Source organism: Lynx canadensis, chromosome X, assembly GCF_007474595.2.
Source record: "Lynx canadensis isolate LIC74 chromosome X, mLynCan4.pri.v2, whole genome shotgun sequence".
NCBI classification, from domain to species: domain Eukaryota; kingdom Metazoa; phylum Chordata; class Mammalia; order Carnivora; family Felidae; genus Lynx; species Lynx canadensis.
The window spans coordinates 23,122,831-23,131,165 of NC_044321.2; positions in this window are offsets into that span (position 1 = coordinate 23,122,831).

Consider the following 8,335-nt stretch of genomic DNA (forward strand, 5'->3'; position numbering starts at 1 on the left):
GTGGGTATATGTTTAATTTTATGAGAGACTACTAGAACAATTTCCAAAGTGTTTGCAATATTTTTCACTCAAACAAACATATGTGTTTAGGGTGCTTCACATCTTCACTAACATTTTACGACAACAATCCTTTTATTTTTAGCCATTCTAGTGGGTAGATGATTTTGTCTTATTGTGGTTTTAATTTCAATGTTCCTGATGTGCTTGAATAATTTTTCAAAGGCTTATTGGCCCTTTAATTATCTTCCTTTGTGAAGTGCCTGTACAAGTTTTTTACCCATTTCTATTAGTTGTTTTTATTATTGAGTTGTTGAAGTTGTTTACATATTCTGGATATAAGTCCTTTGTCAGATATATGTATTGTCCATAACTTAAATAAGTTGCTGGCTTGCTTACATATTGATTTTCTTAATGATATCTTTTGCTTAGCAGATTTTTTACTTTTGTTGAATTTTTTATATCATTGTTCTTCTTTCATTGTTAATATTTTCTGACTGTTGTCTAAAAAATTTTTGACTACTTCCAACTCATAAAGATATTCTCCTATGTGGTCTTCTAGAAGCTTTCTTAAAGTTTTTAAACTTTTTAAAAGTTAGTTAACATACAGTGTTATATTAGTTTCGGTTGTACAATATAGTAATTTAATACTTTCATACATCACCCTGTGCTCATCCCAACAAGTGCCCTCCTTAATCTCCGTCATCTATTTCTCCCATCCTCTCCCCAACCTTCCCTCTAGTAGTCATCAATTTGTTCTATATAGTTAAGAGTCCGTACTCAGTTTGTCTGTTTCTTGGTTTTCCCCTTTGGTATTAATTTTTATTAAAATCGTTTAATTTTAGCTAGAGGTTTTAGGTTTATTATCCAATACACGTTAATTTTTTGTATGGAGTTAGGTTGTGACCAACATTCATGTTCACCCAGTTGTCGCAACACCATTTGTTGAAAAGGTTTTCATTTCCCCATTAAATGTATTTGCTACTTTTGTTGAACATTACTTGACAAATATGATTCTAGTTCTGCATCCTCTATTCTGTTTCACAAATCTATTTGCCTGTCTTTAGTACAATCACAGAGTTGCCTACTGGATCTTTATCATAAATATTGAAGCCAAACAGTATAGGTACACTAACTTTGTTTTCCTTTTTCAAGATTAATTGGCTAACGTATTAACTTTTACTTTCCATATAAATTGTGGAATCAGCTTGTTGATTTTTATAAGGAAAGTCAGCTGTAATTTTAATGAGAATTATTTTGAATCTATGGAATGATCTTGTTTCTTCTTCTTTTAGTTCCAATTTCTCTATTCAAATATTTAGTTGATATGCTTGTGTTTCCTTTAAATCCTGGACACATTTATAATAGGTGTTTTAAAGTCCTTGTCTGCTATTTTATTGATCTCTGATTTTTCTCCTGATTATAAGTTACATTTTCTCCTTTATGGATGATATTTGCCTGCTTCATCACATGCCTAGTAGTTTTTAATGGTACTCTGGGCATTATGGATGCTGAATTCTGAAGGCATAAATTTTGTTATTTTCCTCAATAAAAAACTCAGGCAAGGGGTGCCTGAGTGAATCACTTGGTCAAGCATCAGACCCTTGATTTCGGCTCAGGTCATGATCCCACAGTTCGTGAGGATGAGTCCTATCTCGGGCTCTGCACTGACACCGCAGAGCATGCTTGGAATTCTCTCTCTCCCTCTATCTCTGACCCTCTCTTCCTCCCTCTCTCTCTCTCTAAAATAAATAAAAGTTCAAGAACTTAATTCATTTATCCATCATATTGTACCTTTTGAGGCCTATCTTCAAACTTTGTTATGATGGTCTATGTTAGCCATTATTCTTGAACTACATTAGTCCTATTTCTACAGCTTACACTTGTCTAAGACTACTGAATCACTTTGAATGTTCAAAGAGGACTCTTGCCTCTGACTATTCAATATTTAAAAGTCTTCCAGCCATGTTTGCCTTCCAACAGTTGTTCAGCTCACTACTCTCCAGTATTTTTAAAGTTCCCCTTGTAGCTGCTCTTTGCCCAGCCTCACAGAATCCTGCCCTTCACATGATCAACTCAGTGTTCAGTAAAACACCCAAGGGTACCCTTCCACAGATTTCTGGAGCATTGACCAAGCTTTTATCTCTCCAACAACTTGCCCCGCAAATTTTAGCATCCTTACTATTCCCAAACCCTGATTACTATGTCCTCAGTTCAATGATATCATGGTGCTCTGTTTGGCTTATCCTCCTGGCACCACGGTCTAGACATCACCTCTGAGCAGAGACACAGGATGATTGGGGAAGCCTAGCTGACTCATTTTACTACTTTTGAAGATTGTAATCTTGTGCTGAATGTTTTCCAGTCCCTTTATATATTCTGCTATTTTAAAAGTTGTTTACAGCAACTGCAAATGGGAGTTCTCCTGAATTTTCTTATAATGGTAATTTTTATTATTTATTTATTTTTAAATAAATGTTTATTTTTGTATGTAAGAGAGAGAGCACAAGAGGGAGAGGGGCAGAGACAGAGAGAGGGAGACACAGAATCTGAAGCAGGCTGCAGGCTCTAGGCTCTGAGCTGTCAGCACAGAGCCCAAGGTAGGGCTCGAACACATGAACCATGCGGTCGTGATCCGAGCTGGAGTCAGTGCTTAAACGACTGAACCACCCTGGGACCCCTATAACAATAATTAAAAAAAGACATTTCATTTAAAACTACTTTTAGATTTATAGAAAAGCTGCTACATAGTACAGAGAGTTTCAATACATCCCTCACTCAGCCTCCTCCAATGTTAACATCTTAGATAACCATCACACAACTGCCAGAATCAGGAAATTGACATGGTCCTAATAGCATTAACCAAATAAACTCCTTCATTCAAACTTCACCATTTTTGCCATTACTATCCTTTTTAAGGATCCTAATCAGTGTCCCACATGGCCTTTAGCTGTTATTTCTCCCTTAAGTCCTAACACAATAGTTCCTCAGTCTTTCCTTGTTTTTCATGACATTGACAGTCCCAAAGAGTATTGATCAGTTATTTTGCTGAATGTCCATCAATTTGGGCATATCTGGTATCTTCTCAATATCAGAGTATGGCAATACTTCCTTGGAAAGAGAAATGGTAGAAATCGTGACATGTTTTTCTCAGCACACCATATCACAGGGTTCCTATTACAGCATTACTGGTGACACTGACCTTGATCATCTAGTCAAGGTGGTCTCTGATGAGCATTTCCATTGTCAAATTACTCTACTTTCCCCTGTAGTTAAGAAATATAGTGAAAATATATTTTATAAAATATGTTTTCTCCACAAACCCACTGATTTTACCCATTAGTAGATCAAGTGTGCAATAATCACCACCATGGTATCTGCCTAATAGTGATTTTATTTCCTGTCTTTACAGAGTTATTAATTGCAATTCCATTAAAAGGAGTAACTGTCATATCTCTTCTTTGTATTTAATCAAGTATTTATTTATACCATTATAGACTCCTGAATGTTTTCATTCTTTGGGTTATAATTGAATACTTAGCATTATTTCTTTTGTTGTTTTCTTTCTCAAAGTTTTGGCCATAAGGAGCTCCGTCTCCTAATGTTGTATTCTATCAGCAACGCTTCCGCCCACATATCTTTTGAGAATTTTCTTTTTTTCTCTGATTCTGCAAAATGTTCCAAGTTCAACCTAATTTTCTCTGTCTAAGCCCTAAAAGATTCTTGCAGACATGGATCCTTGGTTCCTTTTACAGAAGAATGATGCTTAGAAACCAAGATCTTGGTACTAGGTATGCTAAGGTCTACTGGAATGTCATTGCTTCCAGGCTCTCTCAGTGACAGGGCTGGGAAATATTTGTATATTAACCCATGTATACACATATCTCTTTTTATCTGTGTGTGTGTGTGTGTGTATGTGTGCGTAATGAGTTTATACTGATGTCTCAGATTCCAATTCAACACAATAGGAATCATTTTAATTTTCCCACTTTCTTTACTTGTAATTTCTTTTTTCCAACAGTAATAAATCTTAGTTTTATTGTTTATTACCTATTTACTTATTTGTTCAATTCCAGTATACATTTAAACTAGTTTCAGAATATCTTATCAATACTTCTGTGAGAAACACATTTACTGGCTATGTAACAGCATTTGTAAGTAGTTCTTTTGGTTTTATCTTTTTGCATCCAGTCAAGTCAAGTGATTGTATTCTAAAGTTATTTAGGTTAGATCTTTTCCCCTTATGTTCAGTATGGTTATGTTATTGATTTTTACTACAGGTAGTTTCATTTGTTAGTATTTGTATCCTATGCTGGGTTTCCTGCACATCCTAATTAGTTTTTACTGTTTGTTTATTAATGGCAGTATTTCTTAATTGAGTATTTATTTCTATTTATTCTTTACCAACAGACATCATCATACACAGTAGATAGCTTTGTAATATCAGCTAAATCATAGTGATCATAAGGATGTGCCAAAAAAATATGTATCCTGATACTTAAATTAGAAAACACCGTGTCTGTCTTGTGCATTCCAGGGGTACTTTGTTTATTCAAGTGAATGTCTCATATTTATTCACTTTTTCTATATACTAATTCACACACAATAGCTAAAATATTTCACATTGCTGCCCATATCATGGCTCAACCTGATCATATCCATTGGGTTTAATTCTTTTTTTTTTTTTTTTAACGTTTATTTATTTTTGGGACAGAGAGAGACAGAGCATGAACGGGGGAGGGGCAGAGAGAGAGGGAGACACAGAATCGGAAACAGGCTCCAGGCTCCGAGCCATCAGCCCAGAGCCTGACGCGGGGCTCGAACTCACGGACCGCGAGATCGTGACCTGGCTGAAGTCGGACGCTTAACCGACTGCGCCACCCAGGCGCCCCCCATTGGGTTTAATTCTTGAAAGCAAAGAATTTAATGCCTCCATATGGCCATTAAAACCAGCTGAGGCATCACTATTTGTCATGATGTTGATGATGGGTCCTTTACTGCTTGTGTCTTTTTTTATTATTGTTGCCAAGTAACTGAAAAACTCATGCAGCATTGCGGAGGATAAGACCTTTCCCTATTAAGAAGAAAAAGATGACAGCCTGCTGTGTGAACAATAGGGAAACTACCCTTATCATTCCCGGCACAAACACTTCATCACTAGGGGTGCATCTTTACAAAAAAAAAACTCTTTGAAATTTTGCTGTAAAATATTCTGTTCCTGTTCACTGACATGAAATTTTTAGAGCTTTTAAAGAAAAAATAATACATTAACTGGCAGAAAAATGGAGGGAAAAAATCCAGAAAATGTATTACACATCTGTCTTTACCAAATAGTTGGTATCTAAAAACTCCATATTAAGAGAGGTAGAAGTGATTATTACTATCACATGACATCTTGGCCTACTTAATTCCAGTAGAATAAGCCTCCTCCCACTGTGTTGTACAGAAGGATAAAGAGTCTCAAGTCAGATCAAGGGCCAAGTGGTGATTATTGTGAAAAGAAGAGAAGAGGATTGCATTCTTTTTTTTTTTCAGCTATCTATCCTCTCAAGATATAATGTCCCATTTGAAATATTTGTCCCATGAATGTCAAAAAAAGTCAAGTAGTAAAATAGTATCAATTGCTCCACTCCATGACAAATAGCCTTTAAAAATGGAAGTCTATAGAATCACAGAAACTAAACTCAAAACATATCTTCTTAGCTTCCACAGTTATTCCTCCAAGAATAAAATTACTGACTTAAGCTTTCATCTGACATTTAATCCCATATTATAAGTAAGAAATAATTTTTTCATATAACATGGAAATGTAGAAAATCCATGCTTTTTAGATTTCTCTTCATGACTTGCATTCTATGGACAGTTACAGATCATCGTGTTCTATTGTCGAATGAACCATTTGATGCGTATGTCTTACTACATTATAAACAAAACTACAGTGATTTAAGATTCACAGCAAAACTGATGTGTTGATCTTTAAATATTTCTTTTTAATTTTTTTTAACGTTTATTCAGTTTTGAGAGACAGAGAGAGAGCGCAAGCAGGGGAGGGGCAAAGAGAGAGGGAGACATAGAATCCGAAGAAGGCTCCAGACTCTGAGGTGTCAGCTCAGAGCATGACATGGGGCTGGAACTCATGAACTGAACCAGGAGATCATGACCTGAGCGGAAGTGGGCTACTTAACCGACTGAGCCACCCAGGCATCCCTGATGTGTTCCTCTTTAAAACACACATTCATTGGTATTCATTGGTATTAAGCGCCAGACTTCAGCTTGGGTCGTGATCTCACGGTTCATGCATCGGGCTATGTGCTGACAGCTCAGAGCATGGGGCCTAATTTGGTTTCTGTCTCCCTCTGTCTCTGCCCCTCCCCTGCTCACACTCTGTCTCTCTTTCTCTCAAAAATAAATAAACATTTAAAAAACATTTAAAGTACACATTCACCTTTAAATATTTCTATGTATTAAAAAATAATAACATCTTTATTCATATAGCCTTTCCCAGGAATATCTAAATTCCTCCCTTCTCCATCCTCTCTACGAAGGCAGTTAAGTACAATGTCCTATTTTATTACCAAATACTTGAACAAATACATGATGTAGTATATCCTAAAGTAATCTGAGCTATTTATTGTAGGTGTGACGAATGCAAATTAACTCTCCCTTCCCTCATGGTATTTAAGCGCACATTCTTTAAAGAAATCACATATTAATATATATGAGATGAATATCTTGGAAAAGTTCCAACATGGAATATCCAAAAATAAAATAAATCCAATATTAAGACCAGTAACAAAACATATTCAAGTCACACAATGAGGCACAGTAGAATGAATGGGCCTATACTCATCTCTGAGCCAACATTTAATTTCTCCAAGCCAATGTCTTAAACCAAGAATTGTTTTTTTTAAAAATCACCTTATTGTGGTATAGTTGACATATAAAAAGTTGTACATATTTAATGTATATCATTTGATAAGTTTAGAGATATTTATACACCTATGAAATCATCACTATGACTTATGCCATAACCTGTCCAACACCTTCAAAAGTTTCCTACCACCCTTTAATTAATTAATTAATTAATTATTTTCTGATAAGAACACAACATAAGATCTACCCTTATAGCAGATTTTTCAGCAAGAGAGTCTGAGGAGTGGAGGAGCAGAGGGAGAGGAAGAGAGAGAACCCCAAGCAGGCCTCACACCCAGCATGGAGCCCGAGGTGGGGGCTTGATCCCATGACCGTGAGTGAGATCACAACTTGATCTGAAATCAAGAGTCATATGTTTAACCCAACTGAGCCACTCAGGCACCTCGTATTACTCTACTATTATCAATGAGTTCCTTTATGTTTGTTATTAATTATTTTATATATTTGGGTATCCCATGTTGAGGGCATATTTACCCATTGTTAGATCTACTTGTTGGATTGCCCCATTTATTATGATATAGTGCCCTTCCTCATGTCTTGTTACAGTCTTTGGTTTAAAATCTACCTTGTCTAATGTAAGTATTGCTACTCTAGCTTTATTTTGATATCCATTTCTTAAATTGTATCTCTCTACTGAATAAATGATACTCTACTGAAGGGATTACTATCACTCAGTCTGGGAATCCAGTATAGTGTATACAAGTTTTTGTATGTCTTAATGCATTGTAAAGTTTTTCTCCACGGGAGAGGTTCAGTGTCTTGCATTATATTTTTAAAAAGAGTTAGTGATTCCAAAAGCATTGAGAAATTCTTCCCTAGTTTCTATCATCCTACTGGAATTTTACTGGAATTTTAAGTTAAATTCTAAGATTTATTAATTTTATTTTGTTAATGGTTCTGCAAGCAGAAGATGACTCATTTGTATATGGTTAGGACAATAAACAAAGAGGCAAAAATGATCAATTCAAGTGTAAAGAAACATTTGATTTTGGATATCACAATGTGAAATGAAAGACTAAGAATACTTTACTGAGTTAAAATTATTCCCCCCAAATTGATATGTCAGATATAATGGTTACATGAGATGACAGATGTAGCATATAGGTTATTGTGTGGGATTTTTAAAATATCTATTAATTAGTATTTGAAATGCTTAAAATTGTGTATACATATATATGTACATAGAATGTATGTAAGAATGAAGTGTAAATATTGTAAAGTTAGAAACTAATATGTATTGATATTTATACATACATATTTATACACACACACACACACACACACACACACACACACACACACACACTTTTTACATTGACTTTGGATGGTTTTGGCAGCCACTGAAAGAAAACACAACTAAACGTGGCCTAAAATATAGTTTTATTTCCCCATGTAGCCTGAAGTG